Below are 23,582 nucleotides of genomic sequence, written 5' to 3' on the forward strand. Positions count from 1 at the left end.
TCCTGCAAACCTCCCCCCCCACACACACACACACCACTTTCCCTGCACTCTCACAGTGTGTAAGAATTCCTGATCCCAAACACCAAGATAAAGAAGGAGGAGGGGGATTGTTACATTCCATCCAGCTGCAGGGGAGGGAAGAGAAAAGACACCCAACTTCTCACTACCTTTCTATGTTAAAAACTATTTGCCAATTTTCTGGAAATGCACTTCAAGAAAATTTGCCATTACAAAAGTATCCTTTCCTTAGCTCTTGACCAACTTGCTCTATTCTGATCCTGTACTCTGCCTGCCTGACCTAGCCACTTTGATATCACTTTCATCATATTAATATTCCCTTACATTGGGTGATTAATGACCCATTTCTTGCTTCTAGTTACAGCTGTCTTCTCTGACTTGGTCGCAGTCTAGCTTTCAATCCTGTCAGACATTTTACCTTCCAGGAGCACCAGGAGCGAAGACAAACCAGTGACTCCTCGTTGTCCTGGACCGAGCTCTAACTCTGTAATTGTACATTTCTCCTTTATAGTGGAGGGTTTACATTTTCCCTCAGACCTCCAATTACAGAGTGCCTCATGATTCTGTCCTTGGGTCCTCTTCTCTATTCCATCTGAAATGGCCCATTGATTGCTTCTGTGACAGAGTTCACAGCTTAATGAACTGTTAAGGATCTACTTACAAATATTAAATGATGTTCAGTAGCAAATCATAAAAGGTACCAACAGTTTCCACCTTGGACTTTACCTCGATGTGGTGATCACCCAATTCTACAGTCTTTCTTTTTGAGCTTATTCTCAGACCTCTCTAACAGCTACTTGTCTGTCTTGATTGTCAGTTCCTGGCTATTGCATGGTTGATTAAACCCTCTTTCAGAATTGAGGGAGAGAGAAAACACCCTTGCCCCACATCATTGATCCTACTTAAACTACGACCTACTTAACCCACTGACCTCCTCTTAAGTCAAGCCAGAACTTTGTTACCTATGCTAGAAATGTTATAACGTTAGGCAAGAAAGATGCGGGAGGAGAAAAAGTTCAGGATCATTAAATATTACAGCACACATTTCAAAACATTTCTAAATTTGTCCTTAGCAGTGCTGAAATCCTTCTTCATGCCTTAAAGCGCTTCCTATCTAGAGCTATCGAAGTAACACATCACCTTCCTTCCTAGATTTTTCTCTCTCTAATGTTTTGGGAGCCTTGGAAATCTTCAAATTTCACCCTGCTCACCAGGATCAACCCATCATAATTAGAGATAGAAAAGGCCTACAGTATTAAGTCATCTTATCCTTGCCAGTGCCCCCCTCATTTTCACTGGATTCCTATTCATCTCCAAATCTAATCCAAAACTGTCCTCCTGATTTTCAAAGTCTTCACATACTTCATGCTACCTCTCCAATTTCATATCCACCAATTCCCTGCACTCCCTATGCTTCTCCAGTCTGGGCTTCCTCCCCTATTCCTTCTCCAACAGTGGGGTAAGGAGGTGGAGTCAGGCAGCCTCATGTTTTCACTTTGTGCTGCCATCCAAGGAACTCTGTGACCTTCTTCCCCAGACACAGAGTCATTTCCTCCCTTTGAAATTTGATTGTCAGTTTTTTTCTCTTTAGTTATGTCTGACTCAAAGCCATTTTGTGATTTCATGTTTGAAGAACAATGTATAAAAATATATCGTATTGTAGTGAAACAAGTTTAACTCTCCTAAGATGCCAGCCATTTCCTTGGTTGCATACTGCCCTGGTAAATTATATACTGGGGTAGCCTTTGTACATTCCCCTAACATTACATGCAATAAATATATATTTTAATTTAAAAAAAATTGTCCTGCCACTAACAATCTGCCAACTGGTGCTATTGCCAACTTCAACCTCATACCAATATGTTCTAGTAGAAATGGGTCAGTGGGGCTTATTCTGAATTTGGCAGGAGCATGAAGGACCTAACAAAGTCCTACAGTTTGAGCACTGGACCCCTCATTCCAATAGTCACCGTGAATTCGGCTCACAACCAGAATCTGAGCAAATGTAAGGTGATTTTTAAGAAGAAACGGATCTTAAGGACCCAAATGCTCTCCAGCTGTGCACATCAGAGATTTTCCTTTAGCTCAGTCTCCCAAATATTGTTCAAACAAAAGACATGCATCTGATGTACTTTTGGGAGCCTTTTTGCTTACACAGAGTTGGTTGGCTCTAAAAACAGCCTTGGAGTAGGAAAGACATGTCTCCAAATTTGTCATTCAAAGTCTTTTCATAATTTTCTCTACAAAGCCTCTTCAATCATCAATTCATTAGTCCTCTGACCAATGGTCCTCCATGAAGTACTGCACCATAGAACAATTCAAATTCCTGCTCGGTGCTTCTCTTTGGAAACTGTCTCGTTAGCTTTACATTTTCAATTTCTTCATCTTTTTCATGGGGGGAAAAATAGTCATCTTTGCTTTCACTCCCCATTTGCTGTCACTCAGCCTGCCACTCTCTCCACCCTTTCTCGCTATAAAATCTCTCCTTCATCCCTTGTCCTCTCGTTATCTGTCAGTCTTTTGACCCAGTAAAAAGTCCCAGCCTGGGTTAACTGCAGTTTAGTGTGTGGCTGACTGTGCGTACTGCAACACAGGCTGATGGCTTTCAATTGGTTTGTCTGCTCCACTGCTCTAACAGCAATTACTTTCACTCCTCTTTCTCCTTTCCCTCTGTGTCTGGAAAGACAAAGAAACCATTCCAAACCACTAGGTCTCTGCATCAGCCCACTCGGAGGCAGAGGGATTCCATGGATGCAACAGAGCCACACAACGTGGAGATGCTGAGGAGCATGGATGGCAGTCCGGCATGTTGCTGCTCAGATTCCAATCGCTAGCTGCTGGACATTCACCCACGGATAAGTCTCCAATGGCCTCTGAAGCAGATAATAACTATCCAATGAAATCCTAGAGTTAGCAAGGGTTTGTCTCTTTATTATATAATGTTGGCAAGTGACTCACCCATAGACTGCCATATTCAGACACAGTTGCAGATCTGGTGCCAGTGTTCTTTGCATTGCTCTATGCCACTATCTCAATCTAACAATGCCTGACAAAGACATCCGGAGCCTGCTTCATGGTGCTCTGAACTCTGATCCTGTCTGCTGCTCTCAGTGCTGCCTGCCTGTCCAAAGATCCCTGGTTCTTTTGGCCCTGCCTTGCTACTCAGACCGGTGTTACCTGCCTGTATTATGCTACCTGCACAGTCATGTCCTTCTGACCCTGGTCTTGTCTGACTGATGCTGCTAGTGCTACTCATCCTATCCTGCCTCCCTGACCCTGTCTAATGGGTGTGCCAATACAACGAATTGCTGTTCCTCTGATGACTATATTGTTGAAGCAGCACTGTAATACCCAGACATGAGAGAGAACACAGTGGATACACAGAATCCTCTCTAGTGTATTTTAAACGGAGCAGATCTACCAAGATAATTCTGTTGCTCGGAGGCTGTAAGATGGAGCAGGCTTTTCATTCTGTGTTATTGCTATCTTAGAGTGCAGTACACAAACCCTTTGTGACCCAGACAGAGAATATCAGCACCTGAAACTGAAACTTCACCTGATACAGAATGATCATATGAATATTTGAAAGCAACGTGTTCAAAGTGGACTTCTCTTCAGGGGAAAATTGTACTGTTCAAAGCCTCTCTCCACAGCCCTCTCTGCTATATTTCTCTCAACATTTTGTGCCACAACCGTCACACAACACACTCACTTGTAAACAAAAATTCCAGTACCATTTAATGTACCAGCCAGAGAGCTAGCTTTCCTCTGCTGTATCCCTACTCCAACCAGGGAATTAAGTCATCACAAATAGGTTCAGGAATCACTAACAGGTAGCAGGTATCAGAGGCGTAGCCGTGTTAGTCTGAATCTGTAAAAAGCAACAGAGGGTCTTGTGGCACCTTTAAGACTAACAGAAGTATTGGGAGCATAAGCTTTCGTGGGTAAGAACCTCACTTCTTCAGATGCAAGTAATGGAAATCTCTAGAGGCAGGTATAAATCAGTATGGAGATAACGAGGTTAGTTCAATCAGGGAGGGCGAGGTGCTCTGCTAGCAGTTGAGGTGTGGACACCAAGGGAGGAGAAACTGCTTCTGTAGTTGGATAGCCATTCACAGTCTTTGTTTAATCCTGATCTGATGGTGTCAAATTTGCAAATGAACTGGAGCTCGCAGTTTCTCTTTGGAGTCTGGTCCTGAAGTTTTTTTTGCTGAAAGATGACAAACCTCGATGCCAACTCTGCCCACATATCTACACCAGCAACACCATCACAGGACCTAACCAGATCAGCTACAACATCACTGGCTCATTCACCTGCACGTCCACCAATGTTATATATGCCATCATATGCCAGCAATGCCCCTCTGCTATGTACATTGGCCAAACTGGACAGTCACTACGCAAGAGGATAAATGGACACAAGTCAGATATCAGGAATGGCAATATACAAAAACCTGTAGGAGAACACTTCAACCTCCCTGGCCACACAATAGCAGATGTAAAGGTAGCCATCTTACAGCAAAAAAACTTCAGGACCAGACTCCAAAGAGAAACTGCTGAGCTCCAGTTCATTTGCAAATTTGACACCATCAGATCAGGATTAAACAAAGACTGTGAATGGCTATCCAACTACAGAAGCAGTTTCTCCTCCCTTGGTGTCCACACCTCAACTGCTAGCAGAGCACCTCACCCTCCCTGATTGAACTAACCTCGTTATCTCCATACTGATTTATACCTGCCTCTGGAGATTTCCATTACTTGCATCTGAAGAAGTGAGGTTCTTACCCACGAAAGCTTATGCTCCCAATACTTCTGTTAGTCTTAAAGGTGCCAAAAGACCCTCTGTTGCTTTTAACAGGTAGCAGGTTCACTATTAACACATTTCCACTAGCTATGAGATAGTCTGTTCCAAAGCTATGAAGAACTTTTGAAAAAAGAGCTGCTATCTAATCTCTGACACATCAGTTCTGCAAGGGGTCTTCAAACCCACTCTCTGGCTTGTGCTCTCCCATGGCTGCACCTAGGAATGAATCAGGAGTGCTGGCCTAGGTCTAACTCTGGACTAAACAGAAACAGGAAGAAACAAAACCTGAGAAGGACCAAAGCCCCCAGTACCATTAGCACTTTGAAATGAGCTTGACAGCCACCCAGCTGCTTTCCCTGCAAAGTGCTGGAGAGCTCCTAATAAGAAACTGCTCATTCTGCCTGTGAGCAGAGCATCTATCATAGGCAGGAGCGATTCTGGCTCAGTCAGACTGAGCTGGCAAATTTCAGGAACTGATGGGTCCTTCAGCAAAAGACTGAACGGGATTCTTATACTACTGGTGGGCAACAGAGATCCTTACCCCTCCTGGGAAGGGCACCTCCCTTTCTTCCTCCCCTACACTGAAACACAAATGAAAACCCGCTGACCTGGAAGAAGTCAGGGGTGGAGCAGAGTACAGCCCAGGAGGGCAGACTGAATGGCTCGGAGGGGAGAGCAAAGCAGTGAGAGGAAATCTAGGGGATCCAGTTGAGGTAAGAGGCAAAGAGGAATAAAAGGAAGGGTGGTCAAAGAGGTTGGAGCAAGAATTAAAACGGAGTGTAAGATTTAAAAAAACATATATTTTGAAGAAGTGGTGGTAAAATAGCTCAGGGTGGAATGAAGAATCTGAAAAATAAAATAGTTACAGAAAATAATATATTGAAATTTAAAAAGTGTAAAATAGGCAAATAGAGACACTGAAAGACAGGGAAGAAAAGATGCATTAAGTTATAGAAGAAAAAGGGACGAGCATGAACAGAAGAGACAGACTTCCATAGTAAATAAAACTGTACTAAATCTCTCCGTGGGTTCCATGGCAGTCTGTCTGAGGCATGACACAAGATTTCATAAGAGGGCCTTCAAAACCTAGAGTGAGCCCTGCCCACTTTTCCAAAGCCCAAACCACGTGCTAACTTTGCAACATACGCATTTTAACTGGAGTGAGCTTCACAAGAACCAAGGTCAGCTCCCTGCTCTGGCACCGGCTTCCCTGTGTGATCTGGAGCAAGTCATTTATTCTCTCTGTGCATCGGTTCCCCATCTGTACAATGGGGAAGATAGTACTTCCCTACCTCACCAGGCAGATGTGAGGATAAATACATTAAAAGACTAAGAGGCCCACAAATACAATGGTAATGAGAACCAGATAGTACCTTAGAGAGGCAAGGTGGGTGAGGTAATATCTTTTATTGGACCAACTTCTGTTGGTGAAAGAGACAAGCTTTCAAGCTACACAGAACTCTTCTTCAGGTCTGTGTAGCTCGAAAGCTTGTCTCTCTCACCAATAGAAGTTGGTCCAATAAAAGATATTACCTCACCAACCTCTAATATCCTGGGACCAACACAGCTACAACACTGCAAACACATAATACCTTAGACAGATATATGCAATCAGCACCATTGCTACTAAATCCTTCATGTATCATTTTGTTTTTCTTGGTCTATAAGAATTTTTCCAGTAGGGTATGGAGATTTAAAAAGACAAGAACAAGGATCAGGTCAATCTGGTTAAAATATAAGTCACCTTTGGGAATTGTCAGTTATAAATCCTATCCAACTCATGAGTTCCTTTCATCACCTGGGATGAGGAAAAGTGAGATGAAGAGAAAAGAGCAGGAAGGAAGCCAGATCAGGAGCAGCAGGGCTATATCACAATAGCAAAATTTCAGGTCTCTTCTGGTCTCATTGTGAAGAATGGGTCTTGATATAGATGCCATTTTGGAGAAACAATGATATAAAGTGGGATTTTGTAGGTAAGGACCATGATTTTTAATACCTTCTGCTGCCTCTCACAGTTTAAAGATGCTATTTAAAAATACGGGGCTGACTCCAGAAAAAGGAGAAAGATATTGAAGTCTCCTCCCCGCCTCCTTTGCTATTGGTAGCTCATTACTTTTCAAATTATGCACACAGAGAAAGATTTGGCTCCTCTCCATCTTTAATTAAGTACTGCCTCTGAGCCAGCACTGTCCAACCCTCTATGCCTAGGTGAACGCTCCAACAGTCCCCCTGTGAAGGGACATTTGTGGCTGAGAGATGCATTGTCCGAATGGTGGAGACTTGCCGAGCCACTGAACTTGGAGTGAATGACTTTCATGAGATGTGAAAGGGGAACCCATCACACTCCTTGTGCTGGATAATTTATTAATCAAAATGTGCTCCGTCAGGGCTCCTCTGCACTGAAATAGATGCTGTTGGATGTGGTTCATAGAGTCGGCAACAGACACAGTTATCATTATATAAATAGTCCATCAGCTACTTTGACCACCTCACTGCTTTTCACCTTGAGTTTTTGCCCCCATGCAATATGGAGACAAGTGCTTCAGGGCAGCTTCTCTTCTGTCTTCATCAACACATCCATAACCTATCAGTAAGAGCATTCCTCGGTCTCTGCCCCCACTCAGTTTTGAAGGAAACAAGACATTTCCGAAGGGAAGAGGATTACATTGTGTTCTTTATTTCATATACTACATCCTCAGGAACAGACATTATAAATTCATCATCTCCAGTTCTAGAAAAAAGCATGTGTTCTCCTTGATCTAGAATCAGATTACTGCTTGTTTCTAGAAACACTGATTCCTGCCATGGCACTCAACTCTAGATTGGGAATTCTGTAGAAACCCCCCCAACACACACACTCTTCTAGAACCAGCAATTTTGGTACCTTGTCTGAGGGAGAGTTAATTCACCTGTTCTAACACAACAGATCCACAATTTCTAATCTTGTGGTTTCTAAAAAGAATAACCCTTCCTTGCAACAAGCACAGGTAAAATGTACCTTGTACAGTCACAGGTACACACAAGGACCAATTCTACCATCTGATATACAGACACAATTCCCATTAAAGTTAATAGGAGCTGCAGTCATATATTGGAGAGAAGAATAAAGTCCATAGATTCTAAAGATATTGGATTTCTGAGCTAATCATAGTTGAGGCGATGATTTTGGAATGGAAATTTTTAACAAATTTCACAGCAGAGGTGTGGAAGAAAAAACCTATAAGTCACAGAAAGGTCACCAAATAATGTAGTTTTCAGTACTCAACATATACAAGAGTAGAGTGGGGGTGCTGAAAGGTGAGTCCACAGGTGCCTAGCACACAAGGGCACAGTACCACTCAGGTTTGGCCCTGCCATCACTCCATAAATGGAGACAAGGGGCCAAGCCGGAGAGGCACTGTGACCCAGTTACAAGGGTGCAATTCCACTCCTAATCAAATGCATTTCCCCAGCCATTTCCAAAGCAGGGGGAGCCCAATTTCATGGACTTTATCCACATTCACGATTTCCATGACCACCATAACCTCTGTGACAAAATTGTAGTCCCAACCCTAGTTTATCATTGTAAGGTGCTGGCTGTTCCCCAGCCCACAAAGGACCTAGTGACAAACCCAGGGTCTCTTTCCAGGCAGAGTTTTATTTTCCAAATGTAGGAAAAACACAAACAACCCTTCTTAAGCTACAGCTCTCAGGGGATTTTCCCCTTTGCCGCTCTCAGTCCTTCCTGCTTCAGGGCCTGGTGCAGGTTCTTCCTTGTCTTTTTTACTAAACACCACATCCCAGGGCTTTATCCCTGAAGGCCCTTTTTCCTCAGCAGGTTCCCACTGTCTTGCCTCCCAGGGAACTCTCACTAGGAAGCTCCTATTGCTCTGCCCTCCTTATTGACAGCCTGATTCTTTATAGTCCCATGTGCTTTCACGCTCTCTTAACTGGCTAAACTGAGAGCACCTGTTCTTGCACAGGAGCTACTTCATTTAAACAGGCCAGCCACCCTGTGCCAATCATATTCAAGGATTCTGAATCCCAAACCACAATATTCTTTTACAAGCACACATGAGAATTCAGCTGATGTCTAGAACTGAAGGTAAATAACCAGCATGGCTTTGGACCCTGGACCTGCTTTGCAATCTTGGGTATCACATTTACACGCTTTCATGCAAAATCTAGACTGCTGGCATCCAGAGTGGATGAAGAAATCTTGAGACTGTTACATTAATTATGTCGTCTCAGGAGATTTTTTTGCCTTTCCCTGTAGTCACTTTTGCTTTATCTGGAGATAGGTTTGTGAAATTTGTGGACAACTCTATATGGAGGTATCCACTCTTCCTCCCCAACACGGGTACACATAACAGCATGATAAGTATAGTACAACCCCTCAAAGGTGTTACTTCAGGGAGAGATGACAACATAGCAGTCATGGATTGACTATGGTTGTGACATCATTGTTTTGAAACAACACCTTAATGGGTGGCATTTCATTAGAGGCATCGTTCAATATGGTAGGCTTACATATCCAAATATGCATCTAAAAGATTTTAAGAATCAAGACCAATAGGTCTTTCTCCTCCTCTATCCTCCATGATTCCATGAACTGAATGCAATGAAAACCTATTGCCGGAAAGTTGTACTCATTTGCTCAGTCCAGAAGCCTGAAAGTTCCCTGAGAAATTATCATCATGAATTATCTTGCAGAACTCGGGTACAAATAAAATATTACCTTTTACAATGGGCTGTTTGTGTCCTCTGCCGGTGGCAGTCACCATGATGTGTGTGATGCTAATATAAGAGATTATGAAAGAGTACACCAGTGTGGTATAAGAAAGTATTAACCAGTTCAAACTTGTTTCAACCACATTTTAACAGTAAGAAAAAATTTAATGAGAAATATTCACACCACTTTGTAGTGATACAACATAAGATTCCATTCAGTTCTGTTCTATTTCCCTCTCAGTACAACACAATTTTCTCTCATTCCCAAAGGATGACATAACTCATAAATGTTCATTTCACCCTTTTATTTAGCCTCCTGTTTAACTTGCAGAGGGCTTCATCCAAGTAAACAGGGAGCAGAAGGCAAATATAGTCCCAAAGAGAGCATGTTCCTTGTACATTTGGACTTCCATGCATTTCATGGAGTTTATAGCATGAATTTTCACAACCCCGTATACAAAAGAAACACACACATTAAACTGCGGGGGGGATTTTTATGCAGATTGTTTCTGCACTGGACTTCTGAGGTTCACAAAATATCCCTCATTCCCCACCTCTGGCAGCAAACATACTCCCATACAGGGACTTATGGATGGGTTTCACTTCCACATACCCAACAGCTGCTTCCTGCTGACATCAGAAGCCATACAGGGGGCCATTTGACTCAACATAACCCCCAGATGGCATTTCTACCTTTGTCATTGCTTCTTTGGATATATTTTTAACATAAATAAATCCACTTCCTTGCTATCTTTCTGGAAACTCTTCCAGTCAAGGCCTGAGTAAAAACATAAGAACTCTTCTATTTTTCGTAGTCCCCTGAAACATATACAGACATTGCAATCCCACTGTGATTCAGTCTTCAATATTTTAAATGTTTCTTCTGCATGTGTGTTGTTTTAAAATAAAAACAACAAAAAAGCCAGAATCCAACATCCCAACTCTCTACTGAGGGATCTGACTTTTAAAATGTCAGATGGAATGATGATTATTTCTCTTTGGGTCACTGTGTAATTATTTGCATCTTGCCCACCTAGTACAATATAACTTCACACAATTTAGACTCAAAATTCTTTAGGGAAGGGGGAAAAAAAAACATTTTAACGTAGCTCTCTGCCTTGACTACTGAAAAAGTGCAGCCTCTCTCCAATCCAGATGGTGTGCACACACTCCTCTTTTTCGTCACTCAGTGTGTCTCCTTTTCTAAGTTCTTCAATTCCTGGTAGAGTAGTTGTGATATATTCAATAAAAAAGTGTGGGGTACTGCCTGGTATTATTTCCCATTAAACTTGCAATCAACTGGCCCTATGCCAACACCAAACCCCTTTCTAGATGCAGACTTCAGCCCCACTTCTCCCTCCAAAAAAGCCTGCCAGCCCCTTTCACACTCTTTTCAGTCATTTCCCAAACTAATGCTGACTTATAGTTTTAATTACTGAAGCCCATTTGCTGGGGAAGCACTTTGAAATGAAAGCAGCTATTATAAAAGCCGTATTTACTATGATTGTTCCTGGATTGACAGCAGGCCAAAGTAAGATGCCAAAGTAACAACACAGCCTGTTGGTTCACAGCACCAGAGAAACACCCAAGCCACCTAGTAAACTAGGGCCAGAGCATCAGCCGTCACCTCACCCTCAGTCACATTCTCTTGCTTTGGCAGTGTGGAAAAACAGCCTTCAATCAATAATTTGGTGTGAGGTGTATTTCTACATATCAGCAGGTCTTCCTACAAAAAGGTTCTGCTCTGATCTTGCCTACATGCTCGGGGTTCTACTGATCGCCATATTTGGGGTCGGGAAGGAATTTTCCTCCAGGGTAGATTGGCAGAGGCCCTGGAGGTTTTTTGCCTTCCTCTGCAGCATGGGGCGGGGGTCGCTAGCTGGAGGATTCTCTGCTACTTGAAGCCTCTAAACCACAGAATTTGGGGACTTCAACAGCAGAGTCAAAGGAAAGGGGTTGGGATGGCTTTGTGGCCCGCATCATGCAGGAGGTCAGACTAGATGATCATAATGGTCCCTTCTAACCTTAAAGTCTATGAGTCTATGAGTCTATGACCACACAAATCACATAGGAAGTCCTTCCCTGGCAGGTATAATTTGAGAAGACTTTAACACACTGGTAATTTGGAGTGATTTGAATATGGGGAAAAAGCCAGCACAATTTAGGCCAACCAACAATGGATATATTAAACTGATCGGTCTTATTTCCAGGACATGCTGTCCCTTCTAAAGTCCAGTTTAGGGACTCGGGGTGGGGGGGGGGCAGATTTTTTAAGGTATTGAGACACCTAAAGATGCAGATGGGTGCATAGTGGGATTTACCAAGGGAAGGCTAAACAACCTCCTAATTTGGGGATCAGAGATATTATTTGGCTAAATGACTGACTTAAAAACCTGCACAACAACTGGAAAATACGGGGGCTTGAGTTCTATTTGCCTTTGGAGAAAGGTGCTGCATGAGCTACTGCATGATTTTAAAACTATTATTCTTCAATAGTACAAGAAGCAGGGGAAGCACTACTTTCAAGCAATATCCACACTGTTTCTGTATCAATGGCTTCTATTTAGTTGGACAAACACAGCATCATATTTTTTAATTCACACTTCCCTTAGATTACAATAGCGTTAATTAAAAGGGGAGGGGAATGTTTTTTTCCCCAAAAATTTAGCAAATTTCATAAAAATCAACTTTAAAAACAATGTTCTAAATGTTCACAAAATCTCTAAGCCTCACCAGCTCCCTGCAGCCCTGGGCCTCGTTCTTCTACTGTCTTCTACAAAGGCTCTTCAAGTACAGAGAAAGGCATATTGATTGTCCTTGTGTAATCTCCCTGCTGTCCATCCATCACTGAACCTGAAATTTGTCAATCACATGGAGATTGACACTTTGACATCATTGGTAGCTGCTGCTTTTCCAGAGCCTATGAATCCGTCTGTCTGATTTAACTCTTTGGTGTCGACCCTTACGGTACAAGTCGGTCCTATGTGTGTGCATCCAGAGTCCTGCATCTCTATATGATATTAAGATAAAAGTTCTGTGCAGATTTTTTTATTTTAAGATCAACTTGAAAACAAAGTGAAAGGGTTTTTTTCTAGGGAGGAGCAAAAGGGGTGGATTAATTAGGAACAGGCAAGGTTGGACTTACTTTCACCTGTGGAGACCTGGGTTCAAAAGTCAAGCCTTGAGTAACCTGTGAAAATGGGCTTGATTTGGGTAATTGGAATCAAGCCCACCTTACAGGCTTTGACTCTTTAAAACCAAGTCTCAACTGGGCAGGTTCAATCTTTTTGGTTTCCAACATATCCTTCCTCTGCTCGTAAGGCCACCTCCCTCTGACATCACATCACAGGCCTGGATTTCCTCCATTCCACATAACAATCATCAGAGAGATGGGGCACAGTGGTCTTTATTCTCCTGCAACTCCTTCCACTCTCTGATGGGGGGAGACAGTTGGCTACTCTTTTGAGACGTGTAGGGAGACTACCAAACAGGGACACCATTCCAAGCTGTTTTCCGAGTGTGTGGTAGGTGTCTTCCCAATAGGCCAGCAGAGATTGACACAGTCCCAATTCCCATTACAGCTTCCCCCCTCCCTCTCCCCCCATCTCTTCTATAATTTCCTAGCAATCACAGAAGGGTGTCAGATCCAGCCATTTAGAGGAGGAGGGGTCAGGAACACTTACAACCCCCCAGTCCAGAAGACCTCATGAAGTTCTGGAGCAGTTATGCGATATCCCAGATGATCTCAGGAGAAGAGGAAATGTATAAAGAGATGGTAAATGGGATGATGGGAGGGAGGAACCAAAGCATGTAGAGAAGAGAGGGAAATATTCTTGTGAGATTTCCGCCAGTTTGGTTCTGATGCTCCAATCCAGATCCTGAATGAGGCTATGTCTCAGGGGGGAACCCAAATCCTAAATATTAACCTTTTGCAGGGAGTGTCTAGATCCAAACATTGTCACCTGGACCCATCCCTGATTTTAGCAAGCCGGGGGGCTGACTAGCTGAATGGCAGATGTTGGAGGTTTGAGAACTGGTTTACTGCATTCTCATAGTCACAATGAACATTGGTAGTCATGGTTCTGCATATTTATTTCAGACCTCTCTGTCAAGGGTGATTCCCCACTCTGGCACTTCGACTGCAGAAGGTAGGGGCCCGCAAGGATTCTAAAAATTAATACTAACCACTCCAGGCTTATATTAAACTCCCAAGGTTACAGCTTCTCTCTGACCTTGGATGGGTAGATGCTGCCACCACCCAAATGTAAAAAAAAAACCCTTTTGAGAACCCAGAAATGCACACTTGGGAATTCCTTCCTGTGGGGTACCCTCAAGCCCTTTCACCCCCTTTCCCTCTCCGGGAAAGAGCTGAAAAAGAAAAACAAAGGAAATCAGCTGTTGCCACCAACATATGCAATAATTGTGCAATAGCATATTGCACAAACCTCTTAGGGACACAAAAATTCAATCCTGTTCCTGAAAAGGGTAAATTCAAGAAAATACATCTGGAACTTAGGCTATTTTCTATATATATAAAAAAAAAAAACTCTTTCAAAAATTAAGCATCAAGATAGCTCTCTTGAGGTTCATCTTAAGGGTTACAAGCAAAAGAGAAGCACCTGGGGTTAGCACCGAGGAATCCACAAGCCAATAAGAAATAAAAGAATTAACCCTAATCGCGTCTTCCTAAACCTTCCCTGACTTATTACATATCGGGGTTTCAGATAAGCAACCTCTAGGTATGATCTCATGGTTCCTCCGTACCTTGCTTAAAGCTTCCTACGTCATAGTTCAGCCTGGTTCCTGCTTTGCGTCTCCTGTCTCCCAAGAGCAACAACAAACAGACAAAGGGAAAGTTTCCCCCCCCCCCATTTTAAAAAGTTCTAGCCCTCCCATTGGCTCTTTTGGTCAGGTGCCTACTCCCTTCTTTTTACCTATGGGCTTTTTAACCCTTTAGGTTAAGGGTTAAAAGGTAAAGCAAGTAGATAACAGCAACCAAGAGGGATTTTACAGCTAACTGGCTGGCTGGATGTCCATAAAAGGAAGCTATCCCCCTCCTTTCATTTATCACCCCCTCCATTTTAGAACACAAGCAAAGTTATTCAAAGGGGAAAAGGAGGTTATTATTTTAGCTTAATAATGTTACAAAGGAGGATGGAAACATACCATGTCACCACAGACCATAGACTGGATCCTCCCCTCAACTGTTCTACCAGCCCAAAGCTCCCTAAAGCCCACTTAACCAGTCAAAGGAGGATCTGCCCTGTGTAAAAGGATTCTCAGGTAGCACTGAGCTGCCATACTGGCTTCTGTGCTACCCTTCCCTCTACAGCCAGTACAGGGGATGTGGCTGGGGGAAAGAGCGCCTTGACCAACTCATCCCTGCACCCCAGGAATCCCAGATTGCTGTAACAACTACTTGGGGTCCCTGGCAACCAGTGTAAGTTAGCAGCCTGTAGACAGCTCTCTTACCTGTGATGGGGGACTGGCCCAGCACAGAACAGCCCCAAAACAAGGGGAGCAACCACATCCTCCTCAATTGCTCCAAGTCACAACTCAGGATGCAGGCCCATAAATGAAACATCAAAACCTGAATGATTTGTTTAATGCCACTTGAAAGGGGGAAACATGATTGAGTTTTGCATACACCAAACCACAACTGTCCAAGTCCTTCTCCACTGGATATGGACTAGTCCCGAGTGCTGTAGATTTTTCACTTTACCTGATTTCACAAAATGCTAGTGGTACTTTTATCAGATACACCATTTAGACATTACCCCCATAATCACTGGAAGTTATTCTATACAGGTGAGGGAATGGGCTTTCCTCATTCTGATTTACGGTGTACAAGCATACACATGCTTGTGCCTCTGCACTTTTGCATTTACCATCCCACAAGCTTTTAGGGTAGCAGAATGGAACCAATTTTGTAGTTCTCACCCCTTGTAAATACACATGGCATCACACGGCAGGCAAGTGAGGAAAGACCCAATTTGAAACAGATGCCCATTGATGCATAAGTCACTGGATTTGGGTTTTACATATAGGGGGCAAGGGGTGGCATTAAGTTTGCCTATCATGGCTTGAGAATCACCAAAGTTCCTTTGGTGTCTAGTTAATTATGAAAATCCTGCTGTTAAAATGCCATTAAAATCACCATATCTTAGGTGGATTCAGTAGCTGCTAGTATGAAAATGTGCTGCTCTCCAATGACCTGATCCTGCAAAATACTAAGCAACCTCCATTCCCACTGATTTCAAGAGTAGTTAAAGGTACTCCATATCTAACAAGGGGTGCTCGGCACCATACAATTGGCTCCTAAGTAAGGAACTGGTAGGTGAGGTTCTGTTCTGAAATACAGCACCTCTTTCCCTCAGCTTCAGTTCTCAGAGTTCTGTATAAGTCAGAGTTGCATGAAACCAATTTTTTTCAGAGAAATTGCACTATTTCTATAGCAAAAACAGCTTTCTGAGGCAAGATGATAGTTCTCCACCTGCAAAAACTGCCTTTCCTTTTCCAGAAAGACTCTGGGTGAAAATGAAAGTGTTCAGCTTTTTGTTGGAGTCCCAAACCCCAGGATTATTCTCCAGTTGTGTCAGTGCTGAGCATTTCCTTACACAACTCTGTTAACAGTCCCAGTTTCTTATTAGCAAACCAATAGACATTTTTCATCTCAGTGGTGTCACCTGAGCTACTGTGTCATTCCAGGAGCTGCTGGTTAGGGGGAGAAGGGCTCCCATTGGTGGAACAGCAGATGAGGACGCTCAGAACTGAATGAATAGAGACTGTCAACCAATCCCCAGGTGGAGAAAAAAAAAGTTCTTTAGGTGAAAGCTGAGTCCAGTTAGTGGGGCAGTGGGAGAGAGAAGCCAATCTGAAACATTAGGGAAGAAGTACTCAGCTCGTGGTAGGTACTGTGGTGAAGATGTAGAACAGCCTGGAGTCAAACACCAAGAATATAGAGCCAGATCCTCAGCTGGCATATCCTGAATCTCTCACCTTGCCCACCACACGACTCAGGTTACCCCAAGAATGAAAGTTCTGGTTCTCACACGCTAGTAGCATTTCCCCAATACATTAGTGGTCACTCAGTGCCCGGGCCATGGGGGGCCCCACTTGTGTGGCCTTGCACAGCCATAGACAGCAGCAGTCACTGGGTGCCTTGCAGTCTGGAACACTGGAGCTGCTTGCTCCCACTTCCCCCCAGGGGACAGGATGCTGAAAACAGGATGGGGGAGGGGGAACAATAGTTAAAATGGCACAATGGGATTCTGAGAGTTGTAAATGCATCAGCTAATGTCCAGCCAACTTTAGTTTCTCTCTTTCTAGAGGCTAGTGAGGCCCTGAACACCTAAACACTAGTTTTGCTGCCTTCCCATTACCTGGTGCACCCTGGATGGTTCCAGGAAATCAATCACCCTTAGCCCAGGGAGCTCCCCTAAATGAAAAGTCTTATCTAGAACATGTCATGTTATATAACAAGTCACTTGCTTTGCCTGGAAAATGAAAGATGATGAGGCAGAGTCCTCGGGACAGAGGCTATCTCCATAAATCTGCCACAAAAGGAGTCGTGGATTAGTTTGCTGAATTAATGATCTGTCCTTCAAACGGAGCCCTGACCTCAACTGCTGAGCATCGCCAACCTGCCAAGGCAGTTAGTGAACTTCGATAAGGGAGAGATTCTGTACAGCAGTGTGAGAAGGCTGGTTGCAGTCTGATTTTTGGATGGCATTCAGTGTTAACTGGCATGTACCCACATAACCATCATTATGTTCACCACTGCTCCCTACTAGAAGCTCTCTCTCATTCTTTCAGGCTCAGATGTTATTTATTTTCTCTTGGTTTTAGTATTGTTGACCCGGTTGTGAGGAATCAAGAAAGGTTTTGACTCTGAGTTCGTGTGTGTTAATTGCTTGTTAGGAGAGAAGTGAGTGGACTTAGATCAAGGACAGTTTTTTCCTAATTTAATTCCACTTACAGTATGCACAGGGATCCGTATTACCCTGAACAATGTTGGATATAAGCAAAATCATCAGCAAAGCTTACACTGCACAGGTGTAGCCCCACATGCAGAATTCCAAGAAAAATAGCCTGCAGCCAGTCTCCTTGCCCCCTCCAACATTTTTTTCATGATATTGATTCTACAGCCATGACCTCTCTAGGGAAACATGCAGAAAAATTCCCATCATTGCTATCCATGGTTCTGCTCCACTAATGGAAGCCCTAGTGTAGACAAGCCTTTGGTGGCTTCTGATATTGCTATCTCCATACTGGTTAAGTGTAGAGTTTAGAGAAAGTTTTAAAATTTGGATTTTTCAATGAAATTATTCATTAAAATTTGAATGTCAAAAAAATTGTCAAAATAGTTATTTTCATGGATAGAAGCATATTAATTGACTCAGGAAAAACAAATTTAAAAAAAGGATTTCTCCATTGAGGGAAGAAATCTTTAAACTAGTATGTAGCCCAGCCAGCCAGCTAGCTGGAAACAGTGGACTCCTCAGCTATGCCAACCAAGAAAAAAGGCATACGGATGAGAACATTGGATTCTGTATGATTTCAGACTTCAATATCTTTGTAACCAAACAGTATATAATTACACCTTAAGACTTATTTTATATGGTTAATCTTGTAGTTTTATTGTTTTCCTGTCATGAGAACCTTGTGCTTGTAGATAGCTGCATAAATAAGAGCGTCTGCAGTATATCCTGAAGAACAATCTAATGCACATCTAACAGAGGTGGGGGGGCTGAAATGGACAATGTTAACTTACGATTCAGAATTTTTTTTTAAAATGTCCTTCCCAGTGATATTAACACCATAACTTATTAAAACGGAAAGAATGATAAACATCCAGTTTACTTGTTGCTGTACTTTCACAGTGTGGACAATAAAAACAGACTAAATTAGTAGATAATAGAGATAGTGTTGCCTAGACACTAGTACTAGCAAACTCAGGAGACCTGGGTTCTATTCCCAGCTCTGTCACTAGTCTTTTGGTTGACCTGGGACAGGTCACTTCCCATCCCTGTGCCTTGGTTTCTCCATCTGTCAAGTGGAGATAGTGAGGTTTATCTTCTTTTGTAAAGCACCTTGAGATCTACTGATGAGATGTGCTGTATAAGAGCTAGCTAGCAATTATTATTATTCATTTTCACTTTTGCTTACAGTCACTTGCTAATTCAATTAACTTCCTGATACCCATATGTTATACAGCTTTGCAAAATTGTCATGAAAATTTACCTGCCTAGGCACAAAATCTACTCATTGACTTTTACTATAATGATTAAGGATAATGACGAATTAATGATGTTTTATTTGACTGCCAGAAAACTATTCGCCTTGTGTGAGTAGAATTTTGCAAGGATGCATTAACAGAATGTTTCAATGTTTGGAATATAAAACATGAGAAGGTAACGCATTCCTTCAAAAAAAAAACAAACTATTGGCATGGAAATTTTAAAGAGACTTGATTCAAAAGAAGTCAGAGTCATTTCTGTTCATGCTTATTTTTATAAAATTTAAATGTTGAGCCTAAATTGACCTGCCAGCATGAGTTTAATGAATCATGAATTTAAAGTACCTTTCTCTTAAGTGGAACAGACAGAGGGCTAGTCATCTACAACTGTGATTTTGTAACTGGCTAGAGGAAGCATCCTCTTAACAAGTTACAAGTAACAGTTCAGGCTGTGGACACATCATAGCTTTTCTGCCATTAAAACTAAACTTGTGCACCCAGCCATACCATACCCTTCCTGAGTATGTTTGTATTAGTGCATTCTGCAGACATATGGGTAACTATCCCCTAATGTGTCAGCAGGAGAGAGAGTGCCCCAAAGACATGAACATAGGGCAGTACCAGCAACACATGGGGCAATGCACTCTGCGGTGTCACAATCTGGCCAATCCCATTCCATAGGCACTGTTAGGAGGTCCACAAATAGAGCATGCTGTGCTGGTAATAGATTCCCGTGAGCTTAGCCTTGGTCTCTGGCATGGATGAAACACTGTTAGCAGATGAGGTTACTAACCAGGCTTAATCATGATGTTGTTTGTGAACACAAACCACGTCAGTAATTGGCTACAACTCAGTTAAAAGCAGAAGCAGGGAACCTAGAGGTTTTATCCCAGAATACAGTTTTCAGGAAATCTTTGGTTTAAGGAAAAGGCAGTGAGGGACTCAGAGTGAGGGAGCAACATTCCTTTATCCCATCTCAGGACACGGATTACTGGGAGTCTTCATTGCTTTGTGTTTCAACATGGTACACCTGATTCTGCTTTTGCGCTGGGGTAAATGAGGAGCAAAATTAAAGATATGCCATTTGAAACCGGCGTAAATGAGATTAGAATTAGGCCCAATATGCTTCAACTTGTTCTCTGGCATACATTAGACAATCCATTCGCCTGGTGCTCCATACATACCTTTAAATTCAAATCCTTCTCTTTTACTGGGCACTTAATCTGTCCATGAATGTGCTGCTCCTCAGACCTCAGCAACACTACCATACTGGAAAGTGCTGAGGTTATCAGGAGGGATGACAGATGGACAGTTTCAAAAATATTTTTAAATTCCTATGTTTTCGACTTTCCCAAAAAATGCAAAACAGTTTAATCGCTTGTGGCTTTGATGTGTTCTTAATGATGGTCTCCGACAGTAGCTGCCCCCCCCCCCACCCCCACCCAGATCCATGGGCAGCGATTAAGTTATTGGCATATTCAAGCAAATCCAAGTGTCTTTGTGTCTGACTGTGACTGTCAATTCACAACACACACACGCACGCATTTTTGGTTTATTCCCACTATATCTTGACTGGGTAATGGTTGGACCTGCACAGACAAGACAGTTACACAAGCCAGGTGACGGAACATATTCCCAAAACAGGTTAACGGCTACTTTGTAAGAAAGGAATAAAACAAAAGTATAAACATAGCACGTGTAAGGCTGAAATTTGGGGATTGTTTGCTTGCTTTTAAAAACCAGCCATGGTTTAGAGTAGAGAGCCTGATGTGAACATGAGCAAACTTAGCTGATCTGTAAAATGCATGCATGCTCATTTGGTTTGCAGATTTGGGCCAGCAGACAGAAAAATATTTCAAATCTAGGCAGTCTGTTTTGTATAGCAGTTGACAAGCTAAAGGAAAATACCTAAAAGTGAAGTGAAATGAAAAATCACATTTCTTCAAAGCTAAAATTTAGGCTTCCCAGATGGGTCTGTAATACTGTTCTTAGTTCCCTTTCACACTGACTAGAGCAGTGATACTGACACCTCAGTGGTTCAGGAGCCAAATTAGCAATCAACACTACCCAAAAGAGCCACAGTAGTGTGAATTTATTGTTCCATTTACTATAGTACTGTAGATTCATATTTAAACAGTATGACAGGGGAAATATTTAGTTTATATATATTATTCTCACAGCAAAATGACTAAGTATTATTTTATCAACTGCAATTGGTTAATAACATAGTAAAAGCATCCTGATTGGTTAATAATTAAATCACACTGTTTTAATATCATATGGTATTGTTTTTAAAAGGATCATCCACTTGAGGGGAAGGAGGGGGATAAGCTATTAAGAATTCTTCTGTGACATAAAAATCAATCAAAATTCAAAGTAAAGAATGGATGGGTGAGAAAACTAGGCCACAACAAAGAACATGAGATCGCTTGGGAACCTCTCAGAGCCGAGGGAACAGGCCAAGTGGGGTTCATGTCTTGTCAGTGTCCAGCCTTTTGGCAAGAAGAGTGAGCTCTAGGCTGACAGCAATTACAGAATACTCCCCAAAAGTCAGAGGGATGAGAAAGGCCATGTTCACACCACAAATTTCCCTCAATCCTAAAGATTTTTCAAGGCCAATCCATAGCTATGCTTCAGGGAACTTGATTTTAGAAGCACAAGGCAACCTGTGTGGAAAGAGAGAAATGTTGTTGGAAATTCTGCTCATGCATGATGTAGCTGAGCATAACAGGGTGCCGAAAGCAGTGAAAACATGCAGTATCATGTAAGGGCTGAGTCTACACTAGATTTATTGGGAAGTTTCCCATTGTTCCATATTACCAGTGCGACTCTGAATGTAGGCAGTAGCACTAATGTAGGCAGGGCATTGGGGATATTACTACCGCATAGTCTAATGCTCCTTAGAGCAGGCCTACAGATCAAATGGGTAAAAATGCTTGTGATCATCGGCGCTTTGTTTACACTTGTGTTCCCAGCATTGCCAACCCTAGGGGAAGATTTCCCCTAAAAGTCTAGTGCATAAAAGGCCGAGGAGGAACCTGCCCCTCTCCCCGACATCTCTGGGCCACATAGGAACGAATGAAAGGGATAGGAGCAGCAAAGCTGTCAATTAGGAACACAGGCAAAAGCTACAATTTTGCAAGTGGGAAAACCAAGTGTCATTATTAATGGGAATACACATTTATCCCAAGACAAACTCAACAGCCAAGCCAGCAGAGAAATTTAAAGGTGATAGCTATATACTGAGCAGCACTCAGAAAATGACGTTCCAGAGGATTAGCCTACAGAATGGATCTTGGGAGAGGAGTAATTGAATAACAGAGCCTTTCACTTCTAGGTCATGGGTTTGAATGCAGCACAGGTCAGCAGTTGCAGAAAGTCTTTGCCATCTGAAGGTTGCTTGATGGCCTCTGTGAAATGATTTTGTGGTCCCAGTCTAGTTCCCAGTGAATCAGTGTCTACATCACAAAAAAACCACCACTGCAATTTGCTCTGATTGATATCCCTATGTGACAGGTCAGCATCAATCGGTCAGTTAATACATACTGTATGTATATCAGAAAAAAAACGTTAGAAGGGAATTATACAAATGTATAATCCCAGTATCTTTAAAGGTAGATTGAGCTGGATTCAGACTAAAACTTCCAGCCAGGGACAACAGACATGAAAGCCAGGATCAAGCCACCCTGACCCTTCAGGCTGATTGAGGTGCAGGCAATATCAAAGACATATTTGAAACACTAGGCTTTGAGAAAGAAAACTCTGAAGTAACTCCAGAGTGAGATGTGGAGGGGAGGGTGGGAATTTTGAGCAGACACAGGGTACAATAGTCATTGCATGGAGGACACAGATTGTTACATTTCACCAAAGAGGAGACACCTGCTCAAACACTCCATTGCTGAAATGCTGCTGTAACCTAGCCCTAGTCATAACTTGATATGACACTGGATTTTGTCCAAACCACCATTATTAAAAGGCATCACAAAGTATGAAGAGCTGGGATCCCAGAGAGGAAGGGCGACATGGGACACCAGAGATGCAAGGCCATGTCCCTCAAATAGAGGTCTGCAAAAAGGGTCATTGTCAAGCTGAAGAGAAAGGATGTATGTATGGGAAACAGAAGATAATGATTATTTCCTTGTAACTACCTGCATGGTATCTATCTAGAGGAGCTGTTGCAGGTATCTTATCTCTATGTATGTTAGCCTTGAGCTACTGGAATCCATGCAGAAAGGAGAATTGCATTCAGGTTTTTTCTGAAGTCAGATTCTATCTTTATTAATCAAGTTTTACTATAACTCAAGTGGTTTTAGATTGCTTGGGAATTTCACACAGATCACTTCAAAGAAGCAATTAAAGGGCATAGATTAAGCAAACCTCTCCCACAAGGAGTTGTTTTCTGGCCCATTGTCCCAGTGAAGCATGGGAAATGCCCACTGACCAAGGAGAAGAAGAACTGAGGGCATAATGTGATGGCAACCCCAGGAGAAAGAAGAATACATATGGGGGTGTGAATTACTCCCTCACCCTTTGATGTGGCACATACAGGTAGGGTTAAGAGAGACTGGTGGTGGGAGGTGAAAGCCAGCTCTTACACTATTAATCCAGCTTCTTTCACCAGTACTAAATTCATTGAAAAAATAGCAAGTAGCCATACCAGCTTGTGCTGTAATCTCACAAGTAAAGCAGAGTCTTGCCGGGCTGGGCCAATACTTTAATGGGAGATAACTAGGGAACATTTAGGTGTTGCAGAAAATGGTCTCAGTAATTCAGCAGGTAATACATCACACTATTTCCATAACTATATCAATA

At 42.5% G+C, this 23,582-nt stretch overlaps 1 protein-coding gene across 1 annotated transcript in view; it reads right to left on the reverse strand.

The window, feature by feature from the left end:
- The window catches only part of CDH23 (cadherin related 23), a 544,508-nt gene that overhangs the window by 255,493 nt on the left and 265,433 nt on the right, over positions 1 to 23,582 (reverse strand). The window lies entirely within an intron of this gene.

The sequence above is a fragment of the Trachemys scripta genome, chromosome 7 (genome assembly GCF_013100865.1).
Source record: "Trachemys scripta elegans isolate TJP31775 chromosome 7, CAS_Tse_1.0, whole genome shotgun sequence".
Taxonomy (NCBI): domain Eukaryota; kingdom Metazoa; phylum Chordata; order Testudines; family Emydidae; genus Trachemys; species Trachemys scripta.